Source organism: Hibiscus syriacus, unplaced genomic scaffold (genome assembly GCF_006381635.1).
Source record: "Hibiscus syriacus cultivar Baekdansim isolate YM2019G1 unplaced genomic scaffold, ASM638163v2 tig00110065_pilon, whole genome shotgun sequence".
NCBI lineage: Eukaryota > Viridiplantae > Streptophyta > Magnoliopsida > Malvales > Malvaceae > Hibiscus > Hibiscus syriacus.
The window spans coordinates 3746921-3760433 of NW_024062585.1; positions in this window are offsets into that span (position 1 = coordinate 3746921).

Consider the following 13513-nt stretch of genomic DNA (forward strand, 5'->3'; position numbering starts at 1 on the left):
CCCCTTCTAAAGATATAGGCAACTTCACTCAAGAAGGTATAGAGGTTCATCGTGGTCAGATAGACAAACATCTTTTGTTTCCACATCTTTAAATTCTCTCCGTAGAATTTCAACGAATTCTCGTTGTGATTAATTACCACTGCCGCTTGACTCGTATTCCAAACTGGAATCATCATTACAATCTCCAAGTTGGGTAAACCGATAAAGTCTATTGTCTCCATTTTCTTTAAAAGAAATGAAACAGGAATTAGAAATAATTCCAATAAATAGAAAATTAATTCTCATTTATTTTAGATTTTATTATTGGACAGAATCAATATTTAGAAACAAAAATTAGTAACCAAAGTTACTTTGATGATAATTTATGTTATACAGATTTGCCCACTTTGAGATTTTAGTAAATCTTTAAGACGGTAGGATAAATCCCAAAACAAATTTGTTTGTTATCTTGTTTTCCCATAATTCTGAATTATCTCGGATTAAGAAAGGTAGAAGAAGAAAAAAATGTCCTAAGATTGTTATCTTAAATAACAATCCAAGACGATATTCAAACTTGAGAAAAAAATAAAAAGAATAAATTAGTTTCTTTAAAAATAAAAGAAAATAAATGGAAAATAAAATAATCTTTGATTTTAATCTTAAGCTCGGAAGTAGTTGAGGTGTGTCACTACACGGTTTCCTTAAGACAGATTTTCGGCAACTCCTTGGTGCTTGAGATCTTTTGATCATCTGTATCCTAGGATACAATAACTAGATGATCAGCTGCAGTAGCACAATAGTAGGGATCAAGAATTATCCTTGCCTTCGACTATCACTGGAAAACTAAGAATGAAAGAAAATATAGAGAAAATATTTTTTAAAGAGAAGAAAAGTTCTTGAATTCTGAGATGTGAAAAACCTAATAGGTTTGCTCAGTATTTATAAGGAATTTTTAAGAGAAGTTTACTCCAACCATATATCTTTTAATATCTAAATTTAAATAGATAATAATATCTTTTAAATTTAAAATATTAAAAAGATATACATTCCTTTTATTATTCAAATCTAAATAAATATTATTTTAATTTCAAATATTTAAAGTATATAATTATCTTAAGTATTCAAAGTTAAAAAGTAATAAATACATTTTAAATTCAAATATTCAAAGAGTAATTATCATACTAATATTCAAATTAAATAATATATTTTATTTTACAATATTTAAAAGTACTCAAAATTTAATATAACTATGATGAGTGTTCAGAATCGTTAATATTTGCTCGTTATTTCTTCGATTTTGTGATTTATTGCTGCTGATTTGGTTGTGTTATGTCTATTTTCGTGTAGGTCCTTACTTTCCAGAATTAGTGATAAAACAGCGTATTCTGTATTTCTTTTATTATTTGGTCACGGCTTGAGACATGGGCATGACACTATCTGACGTGGCATTTTCTAAAAGGTCCAGTCAGTGGCGATTTCTAGAAGATTTTCTCAACATGCCTTCTGGAAGATGGAAGAGCATAGTTTCATTAGGAGTCTTGTTTAAAGTTTGAATTTAGAAGAAAAAAAAACAATTATCTTTAGGATTATTTTATTTTAATTTCTTTGTTTATCCTTAGGCTTTGAGAGGCTATAAATACCTTCTTGGGGTAAGCCTAAACACATTACTCAAACTACAATATTCTTTTCTCTCTAGTTTTATAAAATCTTTCTCTTTTTACTTTTCAAGTTTTTTTCATTTTTCTTTTATTTTCAAGTTTTGTTTTTAATATGCCAAGTTTAACTTTAGTCATGCTTAGCTAAATTTTCATAAGCGAGAGCTGACGCGATGATTCAATTCCAACGGGAGAATTGAAACAAACCCTTAATATCTTTGGAATATCTCTCTCAATCTTTGCGCTTATTTTTTCAAAATTAAAACGGTTTTCAAAATCAGAGATGGACTTTGGTCTAGATTGTTGTTGCAATTAAACGTGTGGGAGGAAGATTCGACTTATAGAAAGAACATTTGACTTCCTAGGAACACACTTGGCGAGATAGCTTCGCCAAGAGGGATTTGAGATTGGAATTGACGGTTATAGAAGCAACAATCAGAGTCATGCAACGAACTTAAATGGTAATTGATCTAAGACAATTGATGTTGATAGAATCAATTTCTGAAGCCAGAATCAAAGACTACTTTGATTATTCAGTATACAAAATAGAGTCACGTGGATAGCCCTTGTAGACAAAGTAACCGACATGAATCCCGAAGGGAAAATCTAATTCGATGATCTAAAGGAAATTGAGTCAAAGCAAAGATTGAGGCTATTTTTACCATATCATTTACAAATCCTTATTCTCTTTCTTTTCACTTTAATTAATTTTATTTAATCTCTTTATTACTCAGTCATTTTTCACCAAAACCCCATATTACTACATTCATGCATGGCTTAAACAAACCGAACATAAATTTATAATTTTCCAAGTCCTTGTGGATTCGACCCTTACTTCTCTATATTACAAATTTCCTTTATTTATCAATTAAGAAGAAGGATTTTTATTTGACATCGAAACGACAATTGTCAAATTGGCGTCGTTGCCGGGGACTTCGTCAAAGTTACTAATTTTTTGTTTGCTTTTGATTTATGACCAGGACTAATCCGGGCACATTATGGAGTACGACCCGGAGATCGAAGTCAAAGCTAGGAGACTTCACGCACAAACGCTTCGGGAAAGAAGAGACAACGATCAAATTCAGGTGAATCCGTTAACACAGAACCAATTCAGATGGTCGATCCTACTATCTGGACTTAGTCGTAGCACCTACTGAACAAGAGCCTTTGTGCATTGATTTTCCCCAAGGCAAAACTCCATACCAGTTAAAAACTGGCCTTATTCATCTCCTCCCTACATTCCGCGGATTGCCAAACGAGAGTTCACAAACATCTCACGGAATTTCACATGGTTTGTTCCAGCATGAGACCACGGGGAGTAACCGAGGACCAAATCAAACTTAGAGCTTTTCCATTTTCCTTAGTCGATTCAACTTAGGAGTGGTTATTTTATCTACCCCCTAATTCTATTCTACATGGGCTCAAATGACTCGTCATTTTCTTGACAGGTTTTTCCTTATGGCGAAAGTAAGTGAACTACAAAGAAGAATACTTGGAATAAAGCATCTTGATGGAGAGTCGCTTTATGACTACTAGGAGCGGTTTAGAAAGTTATGTTATAGTTGCCCACAACATGGGTTAACTGAACAAACACTCCTTCAATACTTTTATGAAGGATTGTCTCCCCTGGAAATAAAGAAGATTGTTGGGATTTATGGCAGCTCTAATTGATAATCGGAACGGTTTGCAAAGAGGGGTCGGAACGGTTTTTGTGTTTAAGGAGTAAGGAGATTGAAAGATAAAAACTTTGCACAGCGATTTATAGTGGTTCGACTTCTCAACTAAGTCTACATCCACTACCTTAGCTCCTCACTAAGGATTTTCAACATATTCACTAATTTGTTCTTTTTTTTTCAAGTACAAAGAGATAACCTTTACAACTCCCTAGTTTTTCACGGGATAAACTAGAACCTTTCCCTAGCTTTTATACGGGCTTAGCTAGAACCTTTCCCCTTTATAAAAGGATAAAATAAGTAAACGAATAAACCTCTCAAAGGTAGGTGTTTACAAGAATTAAGCTCACAAGAACAAATATTTACAAGAGAAAGGAAAATAAGAATAAAAAGCTCTTCTCTTGTGTTTGATTGCATGGATAGTTGTTCTCTTACTTCTTCAAGTGTCCTTAGCTTGTATTTATAGCTTGGAATGTGTTTGAAGTCGTATATAGCCGTTGGGGATGTTTTGGACCCGTTTGGGGATGATTTTTCTACTCAAAAAGGCTGCCCATAACAGGGTGCATCGGTACCCCTTCATTAAATTCAAATAAACCGTTGCAGACAGGGTGTATGGATGCACAGCAGGGTGCATTGATGCACTAATTGCATTCAGTGTTTGAGTGCATGGATGCACTACAAGGTGCATCGATGCACAGTACATGGATGCACTGCAGAGTGCATGGATACACTTTGACACCCTTTAGCATTTTTGCTCAAATCCGAATTTAATGGACTTTGAATTATTTTTGAAACATTTTTTAAAAAATCTTTGAATAAATTCAATTCAAGTCCAAAATCATTTTTCCTTTAAATTTGTTATATCGAAACATAATTCAAAAATCTCCCCCTTTTTGATATAACAAAACATTTGAAAATTTGTTTTTGGTAAAACTCCCCCTTAGTAAAATGTTTAATAAAAAAGATACCAATTGTTAACAAAATGATATCAATTGTTACCAATTGTTGGAAAATATATGAAAGTGTTAAGCTCTCCCTTTTTCATTAAGAAATTGAATTTTTCAAACAAAAACGTCTCCCTCTTTTTGTTATATCAAAAATAATTCAACCTTTAAAGTTCAAAATAACTTTAGAGAGTAAGTGATATATTTGACATTTAAAATTTATTTGAAAAATCAAAAGCTCCCCCTCAATAAGTGCATTCCAAACATAATTTAGCTTTAAAACTTGACACTCAAACAAAATTGAATTTTAACAAAGAATAACAACATGTTAGTAGCACATGAAATTCAATATATCAAAGTCTAAAATACTTTATGCAATATCAATTATTGAAATTAAGTGCATATGCATAAAGTCTTCCAAAAATGTTATGCATTTGAAAATTTTGATATCAATTGTTAGAGAGATATCATTTTCATTTAAACCACATGCATAAAAATTCAAATTTAGGTCAAAAATTTAAAATTTGTAAAATCAAAGTATTTGAAAAATTGATATCAATTGTTAGATAGATATCATTTGCATTAGAATCAATTTTGACTAAAATTTTATTATGATGAACTAAAAATTCTGAAAAATCATTAAAACTTTAAAATGTTCATCATAAAACCTTTTTAACATACATGAGATTAAAACAATAATACATAATCATTTAACACAAAAACTCATGCATGATTAAAATCAAATGAGCAACCAAATAAGAAAAATTAAAAGCATTAAGCTTAGAGGTTACCCATTCCTTTTCATGTGTGGCTAGAGCATCTTGAATATCATCACTTTCATCACTATTGCTCCCACACACCTACAAGAGACATTTAAGTGGATTTTAGTATCCAAATTGCTTTGGATCCTTGAACGTTAGTTTCAATGCCCCTTGTTCCTTTCGGAACCCGTACTTGCCTAATTTTAAAATGTTTTACTTTCTTCAAAGCACAAGTATGTTCCATATGACCATGATAATGGCAATGTGAGCATTTTTCCATATTTAAACATAATAGGTTGTTTTTAGAAATTAATTATTTTTCTTTTATTAAGCTTTCAAGCTTACCTCCTAACTCAAAATTTTCTTTTTCTAAATCATTTATTTTGATTTTGAAAGCTCTAAATTATTTTTCAAAATTTCATTTTGATTTTCAAAATCAACTTTTGCTTTCAAAATCAAATTATCTTTAATTTTGAGTTTTGAAATTAATTTCGTATATTTGGAATTTATGGTCTCAAATCCCAAATACAACCTATTATAAGCATCTTGTAATTCATCAAAAGTAAATGAATTAAATTCATTTGAGTTAAAAGATACCTCTAAATCATTATGAGTGGCCATTAGGCATAGGTTGACTACTTCATCATCATTGGAGTCATCTTCATCACTCCAAGCTGCCACTTATGTCTTCTTCTTGGAATATCCCTTCTTTCTTAGAAGGGGACAATCATACTTGACATGTCCCATTCTTTGATAATTAAAGCACACTGGGGGACTCTTCTTCTTGGTTGATTCATGCTTTACTTCCTTGGAAGTCATGAATCTCTTTAACTCTTTTAAGAGCTTGACCATATCATCTTCTTGTTCATCATCGTCTTCATCAACCTCATCACTTGAATCTTGATAGCTTTCATTGGTGGATTTGAAAGCAATACCTACCTCATTCTTATTCTTCTTTTTCTTGTTTTCATTCTCTTCCCTTTCTTCATCTTCCTTCACCATCATCTCATGAGTGAGAAGGGAACCAATTAGCTCGTCGAGAGTGAGAGACTTTAGGTTTCTTTTTTCGATAATGGTGTCTTCTTCGATTGCCACTCCTTTGGAAGAGATAGATAATCTTCCTCACAAGTTTCTCATTAGGGATTACTTCACCATATCCCTTGAGACCGTTGACAATCCCGGAAAATCTATCCGTCATAGCTTTAATGTCTTCATCGGGTTTCATCTTGAAGTTCTCGTAGCTATAGTTGAGAAGAATTTTCTTTGATTCCCTCACTTTTACGGTTCCTTCATGAGTGACTTTGAGCTTATCCCAAATCTCTTTGGCACTGGAACAAGATGAGATTCTTCCATATTCATTTGGGCCTAAAGCACATAAGAGAATATGTATAACCTTAGAATTAAGCTGAAACTTTTTCTGCTATTCTTTATTCCAATCATTGTACTTGCCGGGTGGAGAGGAGTAACCGTTCATGATTGAGTTCCAAGCTCCTATATCATAGGTTTGAATAAAGTACATCATCTTATTCTTCCAATGAGCATAATTTTCTCCATAGAAGAAGGGTGGCTTGTTGAGCGGTAGCGACTCCATAATAGGTATATCTTAAGGTAATAAACATCGGAGGTTGAAGCCATTTCTTTGTCGGTTGCGTCGAAATTGGTAGAGATTTGTCTAGGATCGTCTCAAGGTGTTAAACCTTCTAATGAGTTAGGCTCTAATACCAATTGTTTGGGATTTACGAAATCTCTAATAGATAATCGAAACGGTTTGCAAAGAGGGGTCGAAACGGTTTTTGTGTTTAGGGAGTAAGGAGATTGAAAGATAGAAAATTTGCACAACGATTTATAGTGGTTCGACTTCTCAACCAAGTCTACATCCACAACCTTAGCTCCTCACCAAGGATTTTCAACAAATTCAGTAATTTGTTCTTTTTTTTTCAAGGACAAAGAGATAACCTTTACAACTCCCTAGTTTTTCACGGGATAAACTAGAACCTTTTCCCTAGATTTTACATGGGCTTAGCTAGTACCTTTCCTCTTTACAAAAGGATAAAAACAAGTAAACAAATAAACCTCTTAAAGGTAGGTGTTTGCAAAGCTCACAAGAACAAATATTTACAAGAGAAAGGAAAATAAGAATAAAAAACTCTTATCTTGTGTTTGATTGCTTGGATAGTTGTTCTCTTACTTCTTCAAGTGCCCTTAGCTTGTATTTATAGCTTGGAATGTGTTTGAATTCGTATATAGCCGTTGGGGATGTTTTGAAGCCGTTTGGGGATGATTTTTCTACTAAAAAAGTCTACCCATAATAGGGTGCATCGGTACACCATTAAGTTGCATCGATACCCCTTCATTAAATTCAAATAAACTAGCCGTTGCAGCCATGGTGCATCGACGCACTAATTGCATTCGGTGTTTGAGTGCATGGATGCACTACAGGGTGCATCGATGCACAGTGCATGGATGCACTGGAGAGTGCATGGATACACTTTTCACCCTTTAGCATTTTTGCTCAAATCCAAATTTAATGGACTTTGAATTATTTTTGAAACCTTTTTTAAAAAAAACTTTGAATAAATTCAATTCATGTCCAAAAACATTTTGCCTTTAAATTTGTTATATCGAAACATAATTCAACAAAGATCGATGCTGCAAGCGGTGGAGCCTTGGTGAATATGACGCCTACTGAGGCTAGGGACCTAATTTCCACAATGGCCACAAATTCCCAACAGTTCCACACAAATAATGAACCTCCTCGAAGGGTTCATGAGATAAGTTCATCTTCTTTAGAAAATAAGATAGATAAGTTAACTAAAGTCGTCAACTCTCTTATTGCAGGAAATACAGGATCAAATAGATCATGTGGAATATGTGCATTACCTGATCATCCGACAGACGGTTTTCGACTGATTCAAGATGACGCAATAACTCAAGTCAATATAGTTGGAAACTTTCCAGGACCTCCCCAAAGAGCTTAAAATCCCTACGGCAATACTTACAACCCAGGATGGAGAAATCATTCGAATTTTAGTTCTGCTCAAAACTGAAGGCCGAATCAAGATTATCAAGCAAGATGCCTCCACCACCACAATAGCCGCAAAAAACATTATAGTCGATTGTCGAGAGGTTAGCACTTTCCCAGTTAAAATTCTTGACTCGTACTGAAGCCCACTTTCAAGAGACGGACAAACAGATAAGCCAACTGGCTCAAACCATAGGCTGCTTGGAATCACAAGGTAAACTTCCCTCTCAAACTGAGCCAAATCTAATAGAGAATGTTAGCGCCATCACCCTTCGAAGCGGTACAATTGTTGAACAACCAGACCCAAAGAACGTAAGTGCAAGATCCTAGAAGAAAGAAGAAAATTCGAACTCCCAGTGGGAAGAAGAAGCGGTTGACGTAGAATCCCGAGAAAATAATAAAGATGAATCAAAAACTAATTATGCGCCATCTCCCTATGCCATTCCACCTCTGTTTCCTGAAAGATTCATTAAAAGAGACAAACAATCAGAGAAGAAAGAAATCTTGAATGTATTACAGAAAGTGAAAATAAATATTCCGCTTCTTGAGGTAATCCGAAAAGTACTGAGGTATGCCATATACCTTAAAGATCTCTGCACTTATAAAAGAAGACTTACCGGAAACGAGAAGGTGAATTTAGGTGACAACATCTCAGCATTTTTTCAACGACTACTTCCACCGAAGTATAAGGACCAAGGTATGTTTTCGATACCTTGTAAAATTGGTGAGGTTAAAATCAAGCGATCTAGGTGCCTCTATCTATGTAATGCATCTCTCTGTCTATAATTTAATTTCCACCGAGCCTTTGACGGCCATTCTTTTCGACAAGATTTTTAATTTGGGAAATATCCGAAGAAATCTTTATGAGAATTTTTTAATTTCTCATAAGAAATTTCTTAGTTGGAAAAAGAAAATGAAGTGGAAGTGTTTTCCACGGAACCTGTAGTCTAAATCAGGTCATCGAGCTAACGACGTTAAACAAAAACACTTCATGGGAGGTAACCCATTATTTTTTATTCTGTTACATTTTTATTTTTTTTTTATTTTTTTTTCGATTAAGCATGTTTTATTTAATTTTGCAGGAATTTCAAACTTAAACGACGAGAAATTGCGAAATTATCTTTCAAACAGTGTCGAATTCGGACCGCAAGAGTAGTAGAAATAACGCATGGAAGTGGAACAAATTGCCCCAGCCCGTATGCACCGTTTCATTAAACGGAGCACGTTACCAAAACCCTTTGGAGGAGGCTGGCGCACGTTAGCAAAACCAAAAAAAAATTCCCCCCTTTTTTGTTATCTTTCTGCCGCCCCACTCCCAATCCTCTCTTCTCTTTTCTTTCCCTTTAATCGTGGACCCCACTATCCCTATCTCTCTCACCCTTTTTAATTTTTAAACTTCCTTTTACCCTAATAAAAAAAAGGAAAAAAGCAAAACCCAATTTACCTCCAACTCTAACACTTCCCATGGCAAAAAACAAAATCCCCAACCCTCTTTATCTTCTTCAAAACACTTCTTTCCTCCCCCAAACACACAATCGTTCCTTCTTCTTCTTACCGTCACCAACTTTATCGAACCCTTACGCCCTCGCTAACATGCTCAGTCCACGATGGTACGCACGAGGAACCAATAAAACAATAATGAATTCAGATCACATCATACTGTTCGGTGTTCACACCCACCGTCTTTCTCTATCTTGGATCTAGCACTATTCGTCATCATCTCCACCGTGCTCCCCATCACTATCCTTCTAGTCCATGCCAACCGTGGTCACTACTTTCTCTCGTCCACAACAGTCGACTTTTCCATCGCGTTCGATGCATTCGGCGACATCGGAAAAAACTCCGGAGGTAAATTCTGATCCTATTTCCATTCAACTATTACTAATGTACATCTGGTTTATGGTTTTACAGATGATTTCAAATTCAATTTTCCACCACGACACAACCTGACCATGCTTCTAGTTCACGGCATCAAACCTGAGCCCCCACTTCTTCGCCTCTCACCATGGTTGTGGTCAACACTAAATCCGGGGAGTACTCTATTCCTTTTCTTGCACTTTAATTTTACGTTTTGAGGCAAAACGCTTTAAGTGAGGGGGAGTAGAGTGTAAGTTGAATTTCCCTTTTTCTTATCTTTATGTTTTGATGCTAGTATGTGTTGGTTGAATTTGCGAAAATTTCATTGAATTTCTTTGTCTAGTTAAAAATCATTGGAATGTTATGCTTGTTTGGGAACACATGATTGTTTAGGTTAGGATGTTCTTGATAGCAAATAGCATGAATTGTGATCAAGTTAGTATTTTTGTGATATTACATGATTTTATCGGTTAAAATGTGATTAGCTCAATGCATGAAACAATTTGGTGAGATTTGAGCCTTTACGAGCATATCATTTTCGCTCTCATTTTGTTGGATCGAGTTTATCGAATTTGGCATTGGTATTCTAGAACCTACATGTTAAATACTATCGAGATTACACATGAACATGACACCTTAGGATTAACCATTCCGTTTCCCACTAAATTGCCTACCCATACATTTTACCCCTAGTTAACCACTTTTGAGCGTATTCCTGCTTCCTTGTTTTCACCATATTTATAAATTGAGCCTTTTATTTTATCTCTTTTCTACCATTTTCAGGGCAAGTGAATAGTTATCCGATATATGCTCCATGAAAAAAAGAAAAAAGAAGAAGAAACGACAGCAGTTCAAAAGAAAGAAGGAAAAAATAAAATAAAAAAGATGTTGTTCGAAGAAAAAGAGAGATAAAAGACATGAAAAAAATGGAAAACAAAACAACAAAAGTGTGAAAAAGAAAAAAATCAAATGCATTTTGAAAAGAATTTTTTTGTTTGACAATTTGTTTTGCTTAATGTTTTGATAAGTTGAACTTGTTATTTGTTAGTTCCTTGCCTTGAATATTTAGCCATATATTTAGCCTTTTCCCCACCTTTACCTAAGCCCCGTTACAACCAATAAAAGACCCTTTGATTTATGCATCTTGTTCTTATTAGTAGTGGAGATTTGATATACTTGCATGCATATGGTAATATCATGTCGATTCTGACATTGAGTGTTTCTTCACCCCAAACACATTGAGTGATTTGAGTGAATCCCGGTAAGGTGTTGAGTTATAAGCATTGAGATTAATGAATGAATTTATATTATAATTTCACTAGACTTGTTCCAATTGGTGATATTCAATTGATTGATGTCTTGACTTGAATATTTCTTGTGGTCTCTACCTTGCTTTCCTTGAATGTGAAACTTGACAAAGAACAATAAATGGAATTTTTGACAAATTTGATTTTATCATACTTGAGGACAAGCATGAGATAAGTGAGGGGGAATTTGATGAGTGTTCAGAATCTTAATAATTGCTCGTTATTTCTGTTATTTTGGATTTATTGCTGTGATTTGGTTGTGTTATGTATATTTTCTGCAGGTCCTTACTTTCTAAAATTAGTGATAAAAACGGGTGCATTTTGCATTTTTATTATTTCGACACGGCTGGAGACATGGGCACGACTCTGGACATGACGCGGTTTGACATGGTAATTTCTAAAAGGTCCAGTCAGCGGCAGTTTCTAGAAGATTTGCTCAGCACGCCTTCTGGAAGATGGACGAGTAGAGTTGCATTAGGAGTCTTGTTTAAAGTTTGAATTTAGAAAAAAATAATTATCTTTAGGATTATTTTATTTTAATTTCTTTGTTTATCCTTAGGCTTTGAGAGGCTATAAATACCCTCTTGGGGTAAACTTAAACACATCACTCAAACTACAATCTTCTTTTCTCTCTAGTTTTATAAAAGCTTTATTTTTTTAGTTTTCAAGTTTTTTCATTTTTCTTTTATTTTCAAGTTTTGTTTTTAATATGCTAAGTATGACTTTTTCATGCTTAGCTAAATTTTTCATAATTCAAGAGCTGACGCGCTGATTTAATTCTAACGGAAGAATTGAAATAGACCCTTAATATCTTCGGAATATCTCTCTCAATCTCTGCGCTTATTTTTCAAAATCAAAACGGTTTTCAAAATCAAAGATGGACTTTGGTCTAGATTATAGTTTCGATTAAATGTGTATGAGGAAGATTCGGCTTATAGAAAGCACATTCAACTTCCTGGGAACACACTTGACAAGATAGCTTCGCCAAGAGGGATTTGAGATCGAAATTGACGGTTATAGAAGCAACAATCCGAGACGATCGCCACGAACTTAAACGGTAATTGATCTACGACAATTGATGTTGATAGAATCAATTTCCAAAACCGGAATCAAAGATTGCCTTGGGTATTCGATATACAAAATGGAGTCACGAGTATAGCCCTTGTAGACAAAGTAACCGACGTGAAACCTGAAGGAAAAATCTAATTCGATGATCTAAAGGAAATTGAGTCAAAGCAAAGCTTGAGGCTATTTTTACCACAGCATTTACAAATCCTTATTCTCTTTCTTTTCACTTTAATTAATTTTTATTTAATCTCTTTATTACTCAGTCGTTTTTCATCAAAACCGCCCTATTACTACATTCACGCCTGGCTTAAACAAACAGAACATAAATTTATAATTTTTCAAGTCCCTGTGGATTCGACCCTTACTTCTCTATATTACGAATTTCCTTTATTTATCAATTAAGAAAAAGGATTTTTATTTGACATCGAAACGACAGTTGTCAAACTATTAAATCCATCAATGTAATTTACCCTTTTTTTCCCAACATTTTTTGCTTATCTGGTGCAATCTTCACATATTTGAATGACATCTAAGCAAATTTGATATATGAGCTGACACATGAATTCGAGAAACATAGAAACCTGATGGTTAATTGTTCAAAGCCAGGAATATTAATATCAAACTGCTGGAAGACTTGCCGTTGAAGGAAGCCCACGCTATATGGGTATCACTGCAGATAAAGATCGAAGAACTACAAGAAGTAGAAAGAGACTATGTTCATCGAATGTGAGCACAAACCTGAGCACTCCATTCTCATTAGACTCCCAAGCACTCAGCCATTTCATTTTTCTCCCTAAACTGTCATCTTCCATTGTAACATGAACTAACTTGATGAACAAGTAAACCTAACTCCAATAATTTACAAAAATGTGCTGACGAATGTATAAATATCTGAATGGAAACATGAAAGAGCTCTAGCTTTTGCAAATGAATCAAACTTTTTTAAACCAATAGTAGCGTCTGGAATTCAATGGCATATCCCATAAATATACGAGATATTAAGGGTCAAACTACTTCAGTGAAATTATTAAGGATGTATTCATCTCACAGAAAATATTAATAGATATATTTACCTTCTATAAAAAAATTTATGTATCTTTTAATAGCATCTTAGGTAAGAATCCTCTTTTTAGAACTATCCTTACGAACTAGTTGCTCAATAATCCAAGCTCGAGTCACCTTCACAATCCAAATTCAACTAGCTTGCGAGCACATATTTCTCAATTCTGATTCAGACCCAGTTCTTC